The sequence below is a fragment of the Dama dama genome, chromosome 27 (genome assembly GCF_033118175.1).
Source record: "Dama dama isolate Ldn47 chromosome 27, ASM3311817v1, whole genome shotgun sequence".
Taxonomy (NCBI): domain Eukaryota; kingdom Metazoa; phylum Chordata; class Mammalia; order Artiodactyla; family Cervidae; genus Dama; species Dama dama.
In genome coordinates, this window is record NC_083707.1 from 47,976,830 (window position 1) to 47,995,033 (window position 18,204).

The 18,204-nt window shown below is 50.5% G+C and overlaps 1 protein-coding gene across 4 annotated transcripts in view; it reads right to left on the reverse strand.

Moving 5' to 3' along the window:
* Window positions 1-18,204, reverse strand: part of ZBTB7C (zinc finger and BTB domain containing 7C) — a 300,342-nt gene that overhangs the window by 25,792 nt on the left and 256,346 nt on the right. The window contains exons 1-2 of one of the 4 annotated variants that reach the window (XM_061130874.1): window positions 13,391-13,434; window positions 4,647-4,708 (exon numbers count right to left, since the gene is read on the reverse strand). The exons of the other annotated variants lie outside the window; for them this stretch is intronic. The gene's annotated coding sequence lies outside the window, so the exon portion shown is untranslated. Of the gene's footprint in view, window positions 1-4,646; window positions 4,709-13,390; window positions 13,435-18,204 lie in introns of those variants that run through there. 4 annotated transcript variants of the gene reach the window in all.

Consider the following 18,204-nt stretch of genomic DNA (forward strand, 5'->3'; position numbering starts at 1 on the left):
GGTGAGGGCAGGGCCTCTTGGGGCGGAGGCTCTGTTGGGGTCAGGGCGGGGACCCCACTGAGGAAGCGATGGCAGGGAAGGAGGCTTCAGATGCACCCGCACCCCTGTGTAAGAGGCCGGGGGCAGGAAGTCAGGGAGGTGTCTGGATGGGGAGAAATCTGCTTGGCGCTGCGTCTGAGGAGGGGTCAGCAACCGGCATTCTTGGCAGGGCAGGGCAGGGTAGCTGGAAACGGGCTGTGATCGGGTATCATCTGCCCCATTGCTCTGAGCCACACCCCTGCCTCTTCGCCTGCTCCAAACCCCCCGGGGGGAGGGGGACCGGGTGGGGAGAAGCTCCGGGGGGAGGGGGCCGAGGGCAGAGGAGGGCAGGATCACTCTCCCAGGCCTCGTCCAGGTGTAAGATGTCCTAGTTACACCTCAGCTCTTAAGACCCACCTCGACCTCCCTGCCCCGTCCACCTCGATTTGGAGATAAGGCCCGGATGAGCAGCCCAGCCGGATGGCCTCCCGACCCCACCCCTGCCTGTGTTTTCTAAAGGAAGTGAAACCTCAGATTTGCCTCAAAACTTGCACTTTTCTTCCAAGCAGACGCCATCCGCCACGAGAACCGCCTGGCATTTGGCTGGGAGGACAAACTGGAAGCTTGCAATTTTCGGGCGTAATTGCATAGTTCCATATAATATTATTATATAGAACTTTTATTGCACTGAGAAAGTCCAAGCATTTCCGTTTCTTATTTACACTTGAGCCCAGCCCCTCCTCGGCTGTAATTTTCCCGCTTGCCCACTGCACAACTGATGGCTGCTGGGTTCCAGAAGCCGTCCCCAAAGAAAGGGCAATTAGGATGTGAGTGGAAACTCTTGTCACAAGTGGTTTACTCACAGAATGGGAATCAATTCACAAACACTGACCACTCGCCACATCTTGACTGGGGCTTCATGCTGTGCGGGGCTCTAAACAAGACCTTGCATCTAATTTTGAGGGGCTTCTGGCTTTCCTGAGCAGTAAGAATAACTCACAGTCTTCCCTCGTGGCTCAGACAGTAAAGAATCCACCTGCCAGTGCAGGAGAGGCAGGAGACGCAGGTTCGATCCCTGAGTCGGGAAGATCCTCTGGAGAAGGGAATGGCACCCCCCACTTCAGTATTCTTGCCTGGAGAATTCCATGGACAGAGGAACCTGGCAGGGTACAGTCCATGGGATTGCAAAGAGTCGGACACGACTGAGCCTCTGACACACGCACACACAAAAGAATAACCCACAGCAAAATATTAAGGAGAAATACGGACCAAGAAGGACCCTGGGGTGGGCTGGGACACTGGGGATGTGGGAGCCAGCGGGTGGATGTATGGGCAGAACCCCAGCACCAGGCAGCTGTGATGGAAGGACTCCTTGAGGATGTACAGCAAACACCCGCTTTTGAGCACAGTCCCTGGAGTCCCGCCTCCCTTGTGTCTGTTTCTCCAGGGCACGTCTCAGGGGATGAGAGCGGTCCTTCCCTCCGCCACACTGGCTCAGCCACAAGTGTGTCCCACAAGTCCACAAGGCCCCGCCAGCACCCAGGGCAGGACTCTTTCACAGCCTCTGGGAGGGCGTCTGACTGTCAGCACCTCACAAAGTTAACTATCCCACCCCCCATCTCCCGACCACCAGCGTTCATCACCCATCTGTGCTGAGAGTTTTGGTCCCCAGACTACCATAAATTACAGTGAAAATGTTCTCAAGGGACAAGAGTCCCCCACCCCTCCCCCAGCCCTCAGTCCCCAGCTCAAAAAAGCCAAAAAAAGTGCCAGACGGGCTCAGCAATTTCTTCGTATCTTGGAAGTCTGGTCCCTCTTTGAAGTCTCAAGATCAAAAATGTTGAAGAAATACAAGGTTAAAGAGTTAGAAAAGAGTTGGTGAAAAACATCATTATTTGCAGAGGATATTACTGGATACTTTCCTATACAAACAATGGACAAGCTCAAAAACACAGAGGATCCCATTTACTTGGCAAAGAAAATAGATATAACACCTAAGAATAAGCTCATAAGAAATGTGCAAGGTCCATACAAAGAGAGTTTTAAAACATGACTGAAGCACTCTTTAAATAGAAAGTATAGCTGTGTTCAGATAGGGAGCTATAATACTGTAAACACTCCAGTTCCCCCCTAAATAGTTCAATCAATGCAATATGGTCCCAATAAAAATAACAAGCAGAATTTCTACTGAAATTAGATAAGCTGACTCTAAAGTTCGCATGGAAAAATAGGCACTTAAAGAATAGCCAAGAGATTTCTAAAACAGATGACTAATGGGAGTAAGGGGACCAGCCTTACCAGATATGAAAACACATTATAAAGTCATAAAAATAGAATATTTGATACTGGATCATGAACAGAGAGACAGATCAAGAAGATGCCCATAAACAGACTCACACACATTTATATACATGTGAACTTAGCAAATAGTAAAGGTGGGATTTCAATTTTAAGATGGCTTTTTCAATAAATAGGATGGGGACCACTGGCCAATCATGTAGGAGACAAACGAAACAAAATCCAGACCCCTTTCCCACCCCTTATACCAAAAGAAATGATGGGTACAGCAACGATTTTAAAACTTTTTAAAAGAATCATGAAAAACATCGGGAAATTGTTTTATCATCTCAAAGGGAAGTGCTCTTCTAAGTAAGAAATAAATAAGCTGGGAAAAATATTTGCAAAACATATGATGAAGGGCTAATTTCCTTTATAGCAAAAGTTTATATTAAATCAGGAAAAGACCTATCCTTGCTGGAAAATTGCAAAAACTGTTTTAGCTAAAAAAAAAGAAGAACAAGATCCCAGAAGAAGAAGTACTAGTAGCTTCTAAATATGTGAAAAATGGTCAATCTCACTCAGGATTAAAGATACAAAAATTACAGAGAGATTTTAACTGTGATGATCAAGAAATTTCCCTTATAAATATTGGTTTCATTATCACATGTAACTAATGTAGGTACAAAGCTAATTCCTGCAGTATTGTTCCCATAGCCAAAGACTGGAAGCATCAATGTTCATCAATGGAGCGCTAGCTGGATACACCATGGAGTACTATGCAACCATTAAAAAGAATGAGACATATCTGTATGTGGATGTATGAAAAATAGCTTTGAGATTCAACTGCAACATAGAGTGTGATTTGTTACCATGTTTGGAAAGAAAAAGATGACCACAAATACATATTTTTTGGCAGATGCATGGGCTATCTTTAGAAAGACACATTAAAAACTGGGTACTAGTTATTTCTGAGATGGTGTTGGAGAGCTGCCAGTGAGGGGTAGAAGGTAATTTATTTTCCTATATGTACTTTTTGGAGGTATTTGAATATTAAAGCCATTACTATTAAAAATGTTGAGTGATTAAATGCTCTCCCTTCTTTCACAAAACTCTTTGGGATTTTTTGTAATGTCTAATCACTACTGATTTGTTCTGGGGCCTTTCAACTAATTGATCTGTTTTTCTGTCTGTAAAATGGAGTTAATGACACTGGGCCATCTACCTCATGGTTGTGAGGATCAGATAAGAATTGAATGAGAACAGGCTTTGGCTGCCATCAAGTCCTATAGGATACAATTGTAGGATGTTAGGAGTGGCCTACGCTCTGACTAGAATCTGCCTATGACACAGCACTGTTCCTGTGGCTAGAAAGGCAGGCTATACAGAGAAGTGGATTTTCTAATAGTAGAAGAGCCCACAGTTTCAGCCGCAGGAGGTCAATGTTGGTTAGTCCAGCATTTATCATATAGCAACAGAACACAGGGAGAAGGAGCCAGGAGGTTGTTTTGGCATCTTCTGAACTTCTAGAACCTTGGGAAGGTCTGGTTGCAAATGATGATCTTCATGATCATCAAAACCCGACTGCTTTCCAGTCAGCACCTATTACACAGTTATTAACTCAGTCATCATTCCCATTTTATAGGTGTGAGTACTGAGCGCTAAAGGATTAAAGGGACTCATTCAAGGCACCCAGACAGGAAGAGGCTGAGCCTCCTGACCTGGATCTGGTCATCTGTGCACTGCAGAACTCTTGATGATTCCCTTTATTTAAGAGATCCCACCATTCCAGTCTGCCCATCCTAGTCTTCCATCGTCTCATCTTGACTTTATTTCCCAGTGCTCTCTCTTTAAAGCTGGCTTGTGCATTGCCCTCCAAACACAGCATGCTCATTCCAGCCTTGTGCCTGTGGCTTTAAGCTGCCACACCTCCAGGTCCATGTCTCTTGTCCACAGTCTCTTCAAGACTATGGTTGAGTCTCACTTCTTGCCTAATACCCTTCATCTGTCACCTAAAGCAAGCCTGAAGGCCTCCTGGTCCTGGTCTAGACCTGGGCTGGGACCGTGTCTCCCTCTTTCTCTCTCTTGCTCCCCTGCTCCCATTTCCATCTCTTTCATTATATGTCAGGATGGCCCCCAAAGAACCTCACTTTCTGGTATTCAAACCTTGTGAATTCCCTTCCACACTGTATCGGGGTTGGTTGGTGTGGCCAGGGAAGTGATGATGTGGGACTTCCAAAACCAAGAGACATTGCCACTTCTGCCTTGCTTTCTCTGGGTGCTCCTGCTGACGTTGGGAGATACAGAAGCAGCCTGTGGAGGGGTCTAAGCGAGGAAGAACTAGAACTCACCAACAGTCAGCTCCAAGTTGCCAGCCACTAAGTGAGCCGTCTTGCAAGCAGGTCTTTCAACCCTAATCAAAGTTAAGATGATCCCAGTCAGTCAATATCTTGACTATACCTTCATGGGAAACCTTGAGCCAGATCTCCCCAGCTAAGCTGCTCTTGAATTTCTGACTATAAAATCATGAGAATAAGTGTTTAGTGTTGTTTTAAGCTGCTGAAGTTGGGGAGCATTTCTGTTACACAGCAACAGCTGACTAATGTACATTCCTCTCACCACCCCCCACCCCTCAGGAGTTAGGACCTTATCCCTGGCCCTTGCCCATTTATCGTTTTTACTGGCTTTTCACATATAATCTTATTTGGGCTTCCCAAGTGGCTCAGTGGTAAAGAATCTGCCTGCTAATGCAGAAGACGCAGGAGACACGGGTCGATCCCTAGGTTAGCAAGATCACCTGGAAAAAGAAATGGCAACCCAGTCCAGTATTCTTGCCTGGGAAATCCCATGGACAGAGGAACCTGGCGGGCTACAGTCCACAGGGTTGCAAAGAGTTGGACACAACTGAGTGAGCGCGTGCATGCGTGCACACACACACACACACAGTGTTGTTTAATCTTATATAATCTTGCTTCCTCAAGCAACATATGTGGTTTATACTTCCCCATACCTCCTATCATGCCTAGTGAGGTCTGGGAACAAAGGGTGAGACCAACAATCATTTTCTGACTTCCTATTTGTGAAGAGAAGGTGAGTGTGTAACTGAAAAGCTACAGGACATGAATGCACGATTTTTCCTGCTTGACTAGTAGCCTTATAAGCATGCAAACAACTTAACTTGCACAGAATACCTGCAAACCCACCACCTGAGATCCACAGCTCACGCTCACACTGGAGCATCCACGTGGGAGCACTCGTGAACATTCCCAAGTGTTCCACGGTGAGTCACGGTCATGATTCACCCCAGGGGTCTCCCAGAGGGACTGAGCGGGAGGAGGACCTGGAAAGGGCTGTTACTTCTTACTAATGCCACTGAATGCTGGCTCCACACCCTTTCCAAAAATATTCCTTTCAAAGCTGGAGTTAACAGCCCCCACTTCTGATGCTCAATTCTAAATAGATGGTACGCCTCAGCCCAAAGAACAATTTAGAAGTTCGAGAATCATAAAGAGGAATACTGCCAAGGGAGTTGCTGCTACTGCTTTTAAGAAGCCCTGCTCCCACCCCCAGTCTCTCTGGAGCTGCCACCCCAGACCCCAGAGACACATCTCCAAACCCGCCCAGGCTAATCTCCCTACAGGAGCCGGGTGGGAGGACACGACCCTTCCTCCGCTCCCTCCTTCCTCCCATCTCTTTCCCAGGCCAGTGGGCTGAGTTTTCAAGACTAACCCAAAAGAGCTTAAGGGAGGAGGGGAGCCCTTTTGTAAAACGGTGTCTAAACAGAGGCAGCCCCACCAGTTTCTTGGCTGGGTGGGTGGAGGTGACCAAAGATACAATTATAACGGAGCCCATCCTCTCCCACAAGACCCGTTTTAACCAGTGTGTAATAAAGCCCCGGCTCATCCACCCTCTGATTTGGGTCAGATGAGATGCATTTTTAGCTTTTCTGGGGAGTTCATGCCAGCGGGGGAAGCACAAGCGGGAAGAAACAAACAAATAGGCTGCAGTCATTGAAAGAGAGAGGAGTCAGGAGCTGACTGAGCAGGGGCCCGGGAGTCCATCCTCTGCCTGCCGCCACCGCTAGCCATTCTGGTCCAGACCTGGGCTGGGACCACCTCTCAATCTCTCTCTCTCTCTCTCTCTCTCTCTCTCTCTCTCTCTCTCTCTCTCTCTCTCTCTCTCTCTCTCGATCCCCTGCTCCCAACATCATGTGCTCTCCCTGCACCATCTTCATCACCTGTGCTCTCCTCCCCATTCCTGCCGCCGCTTATTCAGAAGAGAATCAATTCTCGCCACCAGCTCCCAGTACAGGTGCCAGGATCCACCATGTGGGCCCTGCCTGCCTCCAACAACCGGAGCCAGCATGCCCAGCTTCCACCACCTTGCCCCTGCTGCCGAAGCCTTGCTGCCTGTCAACTTCCTCAGCGCCCCCCTACCTTTAGTGGGCTATCTCAGCTCATACTTTCAGACCTGGCCCAGGCACCACCTCCTCCTGAGGTTAGGCGCTTGCCCTCCCTCTCTCCCAGCTCTTACCACGCAGAGATGCAGCTGGAAAGTGGGTGTGACTGTGATCAACCTGGGGGAGAGGAGGCAGAAGCGACTCGGACGTGAAGTGCTGAGGGTGGGGGTCAGGATAGGGGTAGAGAGACCACAGGGGGCTGCTGCAGGATGAGCTCTGGGTATCAGGAATCCCCATAACGCATGGGGCGAGGGGGCTGCCAGGAGTGGAGAGAAGCGTGTCCCCAGTCCAATCCCAGGTGCCTGAAAGGTGCTGGCCAAGCAGCCACGGCGTTAGGAGGGGCTGGGGTGGGACTGGACGAGGTAGGGACAGGAGTGTGACCCTGCTCTGGCCTCCACAGGCTGAGGGACTATCCACCCAGGGAGGAGAGCAGGACACCTTGAAAATGTCTATAGGCAATTTACAAAGCTTTGGTTATTAAAATTATAAAAGGAACAATGTGTCTCCTGATGCAAAGCTCATCAGAAAGAAGGGTAGTGACGAAGGCTTCCTAAAACAGGCAACAGGAGGGTTAGACAAAGCTGGATTAGTTATATCCCCCAGGAAGTTCTGTCCCTTCCTTTTTCTCTTCGCCCCGACATTCCCCATGGTCTCTAACGGAGGCCGCTGCTCTGTGCTCTCCAAGCTTGGAGCCCGTGGCTTCCTCCTGTCCTTTGTCAGGGAGGCTCTCACCTTCTCCAATAGTCTGAGCCCCCAGTCTCCCTCCAACCGTCCTGAACATTCATTAATTAAGTCCCTCAGGCTGTTGGAGATGAGGGCGGAGGGTCTTCAGACACATAAGAAGCCCCTACTCCATGAGTATGTTGAGCAAGCTATTTTGCACAAGTACACATTTGGCCAGTTTTCAAATGCGAGCAGACGGGATTGTGACAGATTCAACCCGAAGACACATAAAAACATTACTGAATTACAGGAGCCAGGCAGAGGTCCACGAAATGCTTTGAGCTTCAGAAAGGGATCCTCATCTTTAAAAAGATGAGCCTCCCACCCCCCAGGACTGGAATGTGAGTTCCTTGACAGTGAGAATGGTTTGCTCCTCCCGACCCAGCACAGGATGGAGTATGGAGCTTCACACCAGCAGGCATCTGGCACGTTTGTTGAGTGACTCACTGAGCACCCATGGGCCTCGTCATCTGGAAGTGGTCAGCATCGGCTTGACTTTCCGGAGGAAGAGATGACCCAGGAACATAAATAATAAAGCTCTCAGTAAGCAGCAAATGCTGGGGATGCCTGGCCCTTCTAGCAACGTCACCCAGCCACACACTGTGCCCCTGTGCTCACATGCTGCCAAGGAGAGCAAAACGCTCAGCCAGAAAACTGCATGAATTAAATTCCCAAGGGGAAAACGGGAGCATCTTATTTCTTCTGATTAAACGATCTATGGATCAGGATAAGAAGAATTTCCTCTAAAAACCTACAGCACAATTGTGCTTGACAATTGCTATCACCTCAAAACATAGCAGGCACAGCCAGCTGTGAGACACCCCTTTTTGTTCCTGAGTATTCCCAGTTTGAAAGGTGAGGAGAGAGTCTGATCGTGGCCTGTGAAGAGGTTCCATCCCTGGGAGATGTTCCCTCCCGTCCTCTCCCAGGAGGAGCTGGGTAAGCTGGGAGCATCCATCACAAAGGATTCCACTCTGGTCCACGATGTCTAAACCTCACATCCCACCTCACCCACAGAGCCCCTGAACCCTGAGCAAGTTAGACACATGGGAGTAGTTTTAATTTCATGCACCACTTCCTGAGCACCTACTATGTGCCAGGTCATGAGTGGGCTCTTGTATGTGTATTACCTCCTTGAATCCTTCCAATGACCCTGTGAGCTGGTTATGTCTGCTCCCATTTTCCTATGAGGAGACTGAACCAGGAGTGGTAAAGTCTCAAGTCCCAGGACGTGCAGTGAGTCAGTGGTCTGCTCCATCCTAAGGGCTCCATGTGAGAGCATCCAACATCCAGCATCCGACAGTTGGGATGATGGTGGAAGGAACTGGGAATTCGGTTTGCATACACCTTAAGATGGCTTCTAGGATGTCGGGGCTGGATGGGATCTTCTATAGTTGAGGATGCTGAGACCCAGAGAGGGGGAAGAGACATCTTCCTAGGCAGACAATGCAGCTTCACTCTTAGCCACACCAGGGTGCTGGTTCTGGCACCAGGAACCACAGCGGGCACAGGGCATCCTTGTTTTGCCACTTCCGCTCAGCTCTCTGCTGTGGGCAGGAGTCTGTGACTCTGTCTGCCAGGACCCCAGAAAGGATTATAACACACCAACCTCACCTCGAAGGTTATTCTCCCTGCTTCCCACCACCCAAAGCCCAAGGTGAGACCAATTAATCTTAGTTTTCCCAGGACTTTCCTGGTTGAAGAATTTGGAAGTCCCATATTCTGGGACTCCCCTGGGTCTGGGCAGAGGGGGATGGTAGGTCACCTAGATGATCTCCATCTTCTATATAAACCTCCCGCCTCCTCTGCCTTTCGTGATCATGTGGTTCAGCTTCTCGAGACACACTATGCAGGGCTTACAGTCTTGACCGACACCCTTGAGAGGCCCTGCCTCAGTCAACGCCGAGAAAGAATTCCTGTTGTCCCTGTGGCTTGGTCAACCCTGGCAACCCTGAGAGGGGGCAGCCCTCTGCCTCTGACTCTGACGGAGCATGGAGGGGCAGAAGGGGAGGAGACAGATGTGATGGAGATGGGAAGAAGCAGGGGATTGCAGGTTAATGAAATCAAGACAAGGAGAAAAGGGAGCCAAGGGAGGTGTAGCGAGAGGAGAGAAAGAGGGAGAGGCAGCAACATGGGTCATATAAATAAGCAAAAGGGCAGTTGCCACGGCCAGCTGTGGTCCAGGTTTCAGTGATGCCCACTGAGCAGAGAAGGATTTAGAGTTACATGGGGGTGTGGGGTTACTTGGTTTAACACCCTCATTTTGCAGATTTTGAGAAAACTAAAGCCTATAGGACTGGAAGGTAAGGGTCTCCAGAGCATAATCATGTCAAACTTTTTTTTTTTCCATACAACCCAGAACTTTCATGGTATTTTGTGAGTGACAGGTTCTTAAATGTTCATTAATAAGGATGGTGACAGTAGTGATATTTATCTCTGGCAATCCAGTCCTCTTCAGCAGGTCTTTCTGTGTCACTGTCAAGACAAGGCTGGATAATTATCTTGGAAATTTGAGCAATGTGGCCACAAAGGATGAGAAGGTGGCCCAGTCTCCTGGGAAGCAGAAGGGCTGGCCCCACACGTGGGTAGCTGCTGCGATGGGGTGCTTGGAGGGCACCTCACTAAGCTCTCAACACCCCAATGTACCTCTCTCTTCCCAGAAATGATGCTACCCAGCTCGCCATTCCCACCACTGGGAATTCCCACCAGGGCAGATTTTAATGAGGAGCTCTGCTGGTGGGAACCACCAGCGCCCCTTTTACCCTGCACCCAAGTTTTCAAGGATTTCTGGATTATTCAAGAGCAGTACATGTGAGCTCCTCAGGACAACTGCTCACCCCCACAGAGGATCCAGGGCACCTGACCCTCGGGACTTAAGCCCACCGTCCACACCATTGGCCATGCAAGGTATTGGGAAGGGGAAGAACAGTGATAGAAACAGGGAGAGGAAGGGGGATTAAAGGGGGTGGTCTCTCTAGGAGGAGGGAATGAATGGGAGCAAGGGAAAGTGGGCAGGGGACAGTCTAATTTATAGGGAGGCAAAAGCCACAATGGGTGGCTCATAATCCCGGCTTCCTGAGGGTATTACTAACTATCCTCCCTCCCAAAAAGGACTCCCTGGTCAAAGATGTCAGCTGCCAAGATCTGATATGCCGTTTTGGTTGGGGGAGGTCTTCACTGTGAAAGCCTGTGTGGGAATTAGGACCCGATGGGAGGGCTGAGGAGTCAGTATTGGGTGGCATGTTGGAAAGCTCTGGGACAGAGGACAGAGCCCTCTGGGATACAAGTCTGGAGGCCTGACCTCCTGGCCCAGCTCCAACTAGAGCCAGCCTCCTCAAGGTCACAGGAGTAGCAGGGGCCTCGCCTGGGTCCCTGGGCCCCCAGCCTATGGGCCGCCTCTACCACACAACATAGGTTCCTGCCCAGGGCTCTGAGAAGTGATCTTATTCAGACTCTAGCTTTCTGTCATCACATGAGGAGGGCAGGTGGGGACAGCCCATCTTTTCATCCATCCCTCACCCCTGGAGTTGAAATGGCAACCCACTCCGGTGTTCTTGCCTGGAGAATCCCAGAGGAGCCTGGCAGACCATGGTCCACAGGGTCGCAGAGAGTCGGACACAATTGAAGTGACTAAGCACGCACCCCTGGAGCCAATTCAGCAGCAGGACTTGCGGCTCTTTCCTCTGCCCCCTCCCTCTCCCTGAAACCAGCCCGCGTATGGAAGCTTCCTGGGTGAGGCATCCCTGCCTTTGAGGGTCTCCTGTCTCCAGCAGGCAGAGTCTGCTCTCCCCTTTATCTGCCGGCCAGGCGTCATCTCCGGGCCAGCCGAATCCTCGGTTTCCATGCCATGCACCTCTTGAGGCCCCATAATTATTGCAGGAAGTCCCTGGGGCCTGGCCCAGTGGCACCCATGGCCCTGCCAGCCCTGGCTGTCTGCCCTGTCCCTGGAGTCCTCCGTCTGCCCACAGCCTGCTGCATCCAGACTCTGGCTGGATCACAATCTCTGGCCAACATCATATGCATATTTCAGAGGGTCTGCACACCCCATTGACATGGGTGCTCTGAAGCCCTTAGGGCCAGGAGTGGGGGTGACATAACAAGATGAACCACCACAACTGGGCTTTGATTGAAAGCAAACTCCACTTCACAAGCCATATTTAATGCTGAACAAAAGGTGGGCGTGCAGAGACTGTCTCTGTGGATGATACATTAAGTGTGCAAACCGGAACACAAATGAAGCAGCCACAAAATTATAGATACTAGTGGGGCCTGGGTATAAGTGCAGGGAGTCAGCAACCACGGGGGGCCTCTCAACCCTCCCCCCTACTGACAGGTGGTGTCAGTGTACAGTGTCCCCTCCCCGTTCCCAAGATCTTGAAGAGGGAGTCTTCTGGCTGGGGCCTAGGGAGAGAGGCGGGGCTCGTCTACATGGTGACAGAAACGTCCTTCTCTTTGCTATCTTACTATGTTGCAACTGGGAGGAGAGGAAGGAGTAGCTGCAGGTCATTTGATGTCTTGGGATTAAGATCCAGCTCCTCTCTGGCAAGATACATTACCTGGAAAGAGTGGTCAGCCCTGTTGACTCATAGCTTCCCCTGTCAGTGAACGAGCTGAACTAACTTCATGGTCTCTTCAAGGTTTGACAATCCCTGAGTCTATGACAAATAAAAGTGCAATGGAAGAACCAGGTATGAGGCCCCGGATAAGTCGCTCTGTTTAGTTCCCTTCTTTGCAAAATGAAGTAGGTGACAGTTCAGTTGAGGTGTATCAACTTGTCTAGGCCCCAGCTTCCAGATATTTGTTCACACACCAGTCTAGATAGTTCAGTCTAGACAGTATTTCTTAGATGAGATTACCATTTACATCAGTAGATTCTGAGTAAAGCAGATGACCATCCATAATAAGTGTGGGCCTTATCCAATCAGTTCAAGACCCTAAGAGAAAAGAGACTGGAATCCCCAGGGGAGGAGGGAATTCTGCCTTCCGACCCTTTCAGGCCTGAACTGCAACATCAGCTCTAACCTGGGTCTCCAGCCTGCGGGCCTGTCCTGCAGATTTTGAACTTGCCAACTCTCACAATGACATGAGCTGATTCTTTGAAATAAATCTCCTCTTCTTGCTCTCTGTACACACACACACACACACACACACACACACACACACACACAGTCGGTTCTGCTTCTCTGGAGAACTCTGACTAATGTGCGGTAGTTGGATAAATTGGTGGTCCTTTCACATGAGTCCTGTGGGTGCTAACCCATGTTACATCACTGCAGGATCTCTTAAAAGCACCAGCGTCCAGACCCCAACCTCAGACCGGTTGAACCAGACTCTCCAAGGATGGGGCCTGGGCATTGGTGTTTTTAAACTCCATTTTAAACTCCCCAGGGCCTCTCCATGTGCACAAGGCTGAGAACCACCGTAGAGTCACTTGGAAGCTTATTAAAAATGCGGCTCCACCTAGGACCTACAAATCAGAGCCTTTGGGGTGGGGTCTTGGCATCTTCAGATGGAAGGAGCGCAGGGGTCAGCTGCTCTCCAAAATTTGCCATCTCTGGGCACGAATTGCCTCTCAGGGCCCTCCTGGCTTCAGCAAACAACAACCGCAAGGCCTGAGTTTTGGGGCCAGAGCTCACAGGTCCGCTCAGGCGGGGACTGAGGCCGTCGCAGCGGGAGGGGCCAGCGGGGCACTGTGCTTGAGACAGGAGGCTCTGCCTCCCGCCCTCCCCCGCCCCCCCGAGGGCATGCAGCGCCCATCAGGAGGTCACCCACCTCCCGAGGGGGCACACAGTGTCCTGCCCACCTCTGTATCCCCGCCCAGGGCAGGGCCAGGTGCAGACGGTGCTCACACACACCATTGTTGCCTCACTGGCTGAACAGATGGACACGTTGTCTCCTCAGGGCTGGGCTCACCTGTCCCCGAGGTTCTGTGGGCGGCACGCCTCTCCCCATTCCCGTCCTTCCTGCTCCAACCTGGAAAGGCCCTGCCCTTCCGCGTCCTGTCGGCTCCCTGCTATTCTCAGGGCCCCGCTGACACCCCCTCCCCTGAAAGATCCTTCTGACTCTTCTCTGCCCACCCACAGTGCATCTGACGGGATGACAGGGGGCTGCAAGGGTGCCCTCCAGCTATCTCACCCACGTGCCCTCTGTCAGCCCCAGACTGTGGAAAGGGGCCACCCCCCAGGGTCTACCCCGAACAGGGCAGGCGGCTGTGAGAATTCACGCTGGAGAAATCCCCACCTTGTGGCCAGTGGAGGCCCACGAGAGCAGGTCGGGGTGCTCTGAACGCTCCCACCGTATCCCGCCCCCCACTCCCATCTGGGAGCCTCTGTTATCAGGAGTGAGGCTTTGAGCTGCACGTGACTGATTCTGGACTCTGTTCCTTCCAATTCCGGGACTCTTAACCGGAAGGCCTCCCCACTGCCCTGTGAGTGGAGCCAGAAAGGTGTTCACTGTCTCCGGGAAAGGCACAAATGAGGGGTAGGATTTGAGCCCAGGTGGGAGACTAGGCAAAAAATGTGATAAAAGGCTCAAGGGGTTAGTGGCTGGGCAGTTTCTTCAGGGGAGTCTGGTCTGGCCCCTGGTGGAGAAGAAGAGAGGGAAGGGATGTGTCAGGCTCCGGGTGAGGCTCCTGGGATGGCTGCCCCATTTCACAGGGGAGGCAACGGGGGCTCTCGGAGGTGACTTCACTCACCCAGGGCACCTGGCAGGGCCAGGACCCAAACCCAGGTCTGTAAGACTTCAAGGGGATGCCAAGGAGGCAGACAGGGACTCACTGCTTCACCCACTCAACATACACATGTTAACCAGGTATGGGCCAGGCATTAGGAGGCATATGGCACTGAACCAAGGTCCACACTGAGTTTCAATTCTAGAGAGTGAGGCATGGCATACTTTTGGGCCCTGACATCCTAGAAGAAAACAAGGTTTGGTGCTGCCTACTCGGTTCTAGAATTATCTCCACTAGGATCTGGCACGACAAGCCCCTGGCTACAGACTGGTACCTGGTCTCTCGCTGTCAAAGTCACAAAGACACTGTCATTGGATGGCGCCACCTGAGAAAAGAATTGGTGCTACTTTGCAAGTCAAAGTATAGAGGTGGCAGGAGGAAAAGGAGGAGTAAGGCTGTCCACAATCTTAGTGGATGATGGCCAAGAACCCAGCAGTGCTGGGAAGAGCCCACCCCGTCCCAGCGTGGGGCCACACCTCTTCCCACACTGTGTTCCTGGAGAAGGGGAACCCCCCCGGCACTGAAACAGCACCAAGAGGTCAGGTCAGAGATTCCCCTTTGAGTCCATCCCTTCACCCTGTCACTCCCTTAAAAGGCTGCCTCCAACTTGAAGCCCAGAGCAGCTACAAAGGGGGACAGGCATCTGTGCGTGATGGAGGGAGGGATGCAAACATGCCATCATGACAGTTTCTGGATAAGAAGACAGATACCAGGGACCCTCCCCGCCACCCTCATCTTTCCTGATGTTTCTGTGCTGATTCTTTCCTTAGCTTCCTTCTGAGCCTGCATTCTCCCCTTTCCCAGCGTGTCTCATAGCCCAGCCTTGTGCACCAAAAATTCCCATTCATGTACACCGAGATTTCTGGTCCAAAAAATGTGCACATGCCATTTTGATTGTAACTGCTTCTTCCCAGCAGCTCCTTAAGGGCAGGGATCATGTCATACTCCTTTAATGCCTGCAGCACAGTATCTGGTACATTGTAATGTACAAGCATGATAAATGAATGAAAATTTCATGAGAACTATGGATTCTAAGATATCGCAAAGGCAATAAAACACACTTTATACAAAAACACTATACATACTGTTTAACTGATTCAGAAAGCCACTGCAGCTAACTCAGGTCCTTGTTATGAACATAAATGATGACCTAAGAGTCTCTGAAAAATTCCTGATTATCTGTAATTCTGAGTAAAGATGCATGGATGACTCAACACCACCAAAATAAAACAAAAACCCCACAACAACCCAACTCAAAAATGAGCCAAAGACTTGACTAGACAGTTCTCCAAAGATGTTCTCAGATGACCAATAAGCACATGAAAAGATGATCAATATCACTAATCATTAGGGAAATTCAAATCAAAATCACAATGAGATACTACCTCACACTACTATCAAGAAACCAAAAGGTGTTGGTGAGAATGTGGAGGAATTGGAATGCTTGTGCATTGCTGATTGGAATGCAAAATGTTGCAGCTGCTATGGAAAACAGTACGGTGACTCCTCAAAAAATTAAACATAGAATTGCCATATGATCAACAATCCCACTTCTGGGTATAAACTCAAAAGAATTGAAAACAAGGACTACTGAGAGAGATTTTTACACCCATGTTCATAGGAGCATTATTCACAATAGCCAAGAGGTGGAAACCACCCCAAATGCATCAAAGGTGACTGAATAAGTATATCCACACAAAAACCATAAAAAGGAATGACGTTTTGGAACATGCTTCATCATGAATGAACCTTGAAAATATTATGTTAAGTGAAATAAGTCAGTCACAAAAGGATAAGCATTGTATGATTTTACCTAAATGAGGTACTTGAAATTGACAGATCCACAGAGACGAGAGCAAAATGGTAGCTGCCAGGGGCTGAGGGGTGGGGAATGAGGAGCTACTGCTTAATGGTTGTGGAGTTGCAGTTTGGGATGATAAAAAAGGTTCTGGAGATGAATAGCAGTAACAGCTGCACACAATCTATGTACTTGATGCACCTGAATAATACCCTTAAATGGTGACTTTCATGTTATATAAGTTTTAATAATGAATGAATGAGTGAAGCATGGATGTCCCTTGGAGACGGCCTGAGGTGTGTGAGGAAGGCATCTGATGTCTAGAATCAGTCACCATCTCTAGTCCCAGCTGTGTAGGATCATGTGACACTTTGCCTCTCTGAATTTCAAGTTCCTCATATGGCAACCCACTCCAGTATTCTTGCCTGGAGAATTCCAGGGACAGAAAAGCCTAGTAGGCTATAGTCTATGGGGTCACAAAGAGTTGGACACAGCTGAGTGACTAACACTTTTCATCTGTAAAATGGGTAGGAATACCCCAAGCAGGGGAAAGGTACTTACTGTACAAAATGGATCCAAGGATCAAGTGAGTTGACACATGAAGCTTACAGGACAAGGAAGGAAAAGTTACCTCTCCCTCCTCCCCAGCCAGTCCCTGGACAGTCACTCCTGTTGACCAGGTTTGTCTTAGGCGCCCAACTCCAGCTCACCTTTCCCCAGGGATGCCCAGCCTTCCCACGTCCCGCTCCTGAAGGCCGGCAGCCAGCTTCCCACACTCGATTCATGTAGGCAGGGGGGTGAGCTGGCCAAGCCTTATTAGTGCCTCCTCAAGGCGCTTGCAACAAGCAAACAAGCAAAGACCGAAATGGGAAAGGTAGAATTTCACTCTCCGTGGGAAGTTTGTGGCAGAGGTATTTTTAGGATGGGAGAAGGAGGGAGGTATTTTTAGGATGGGGTACTCTTCCCATTACTCCTCAAATCCCACTTCACCAGTAACCACCTCCTCTTGGGGGAAAGGGTGGACAGGGGGCCCCTAACTCCCTCGTTTGGGAACTGAGGCAGAGCCCCTTCTGCAGAGGAGTCAGTCACCCTACGGTTCTCCCTGGGGCTGGGACCCCAGGTGTGTGACCCCGGCCGGGTCCTGCCAGCCTCCTCCCTTTGGCAAACGGAGCCTGGGGTTCCCTTCCCCCTGCCGGCCACATCCTCACTCTCCCTTCAGGATGACCTGAAAGGGAAGTTTATAAGAGGAAAAGGAATGAAAAGGATCCATTTAACAGCGCACAGTGGGCGGGGGAACTTCCTGACAGGAAACGCTGTGGAAACCGGGCCCCGTCTGGCCATGGAAAACTGGTTTGGCTCAGAATTGGCCAGAGTGGACAGGAGACCTCGGGCAGCCGTACATCACAATTAAACTGGACTTGTCCAAGTTCACGCTCTTTCTTGTCCCCTCTAAAGCAAACAGACACTATAATAATGTGCACACCACAGGGGGAGAAAGGTACCACTTTTTTTAATCCAGAAAAAAAAAAAAACCCACCCTAAGGGGGAAAAAAAAAACAACAACCCTAATTTAGGTCGAAGAGACATAAAGGACTACTGCTTCAGAGAAGGAAATCAGCAGCAGATGTAGGCAGCTGAGCAGAGCCAGGCCGAGCAGGGCCCCTGCCACTGGGCCACCAGCCTGAGTCACCGGGGCGGGGAGGGCAGGCGGGCAGGCGGGGCTATGGGCAAGGGGTGTTTATCTTTATTCTTGGGTTGGGGTGTGGGGTGCCGGAAACAATGGGAACAGAAGAGTCCCTGGAGCTGGGACAGGCGCGGAGTTGCAGGCAGGAACAGACAGGCTCCCAGCGGGCTGCTCTTCTGGGCCAGGGAATTCAAACAGGCCCTGAACCTGAACAGGGAGAAGGCCTCTCCTCCCCGTTCCCCACCCAAGGAGACCTTGCAATTCCCTGTTCGCAGGGCTAAGTCTGGCTGTGGCTGTCCAGCTGGTCTCCGCCCCTGCTTCCCCACCCAACTGTCTTTAAGAGCCCGGCCCGGCCATCCTGCTGCTGGCGTGGGTGGCTCAGCCCTGGCCCGGCCTCCTGCTCTGCCCGGCACCTTGTCCTTGGATCATGTTCCGTCTCCTCCTAGCAGTTCCCTTCTTTCCCTTCGCTTGAATTCATTTCCTGCAGTTCCCAAGGGAACTGTGAGCTCCGGAGA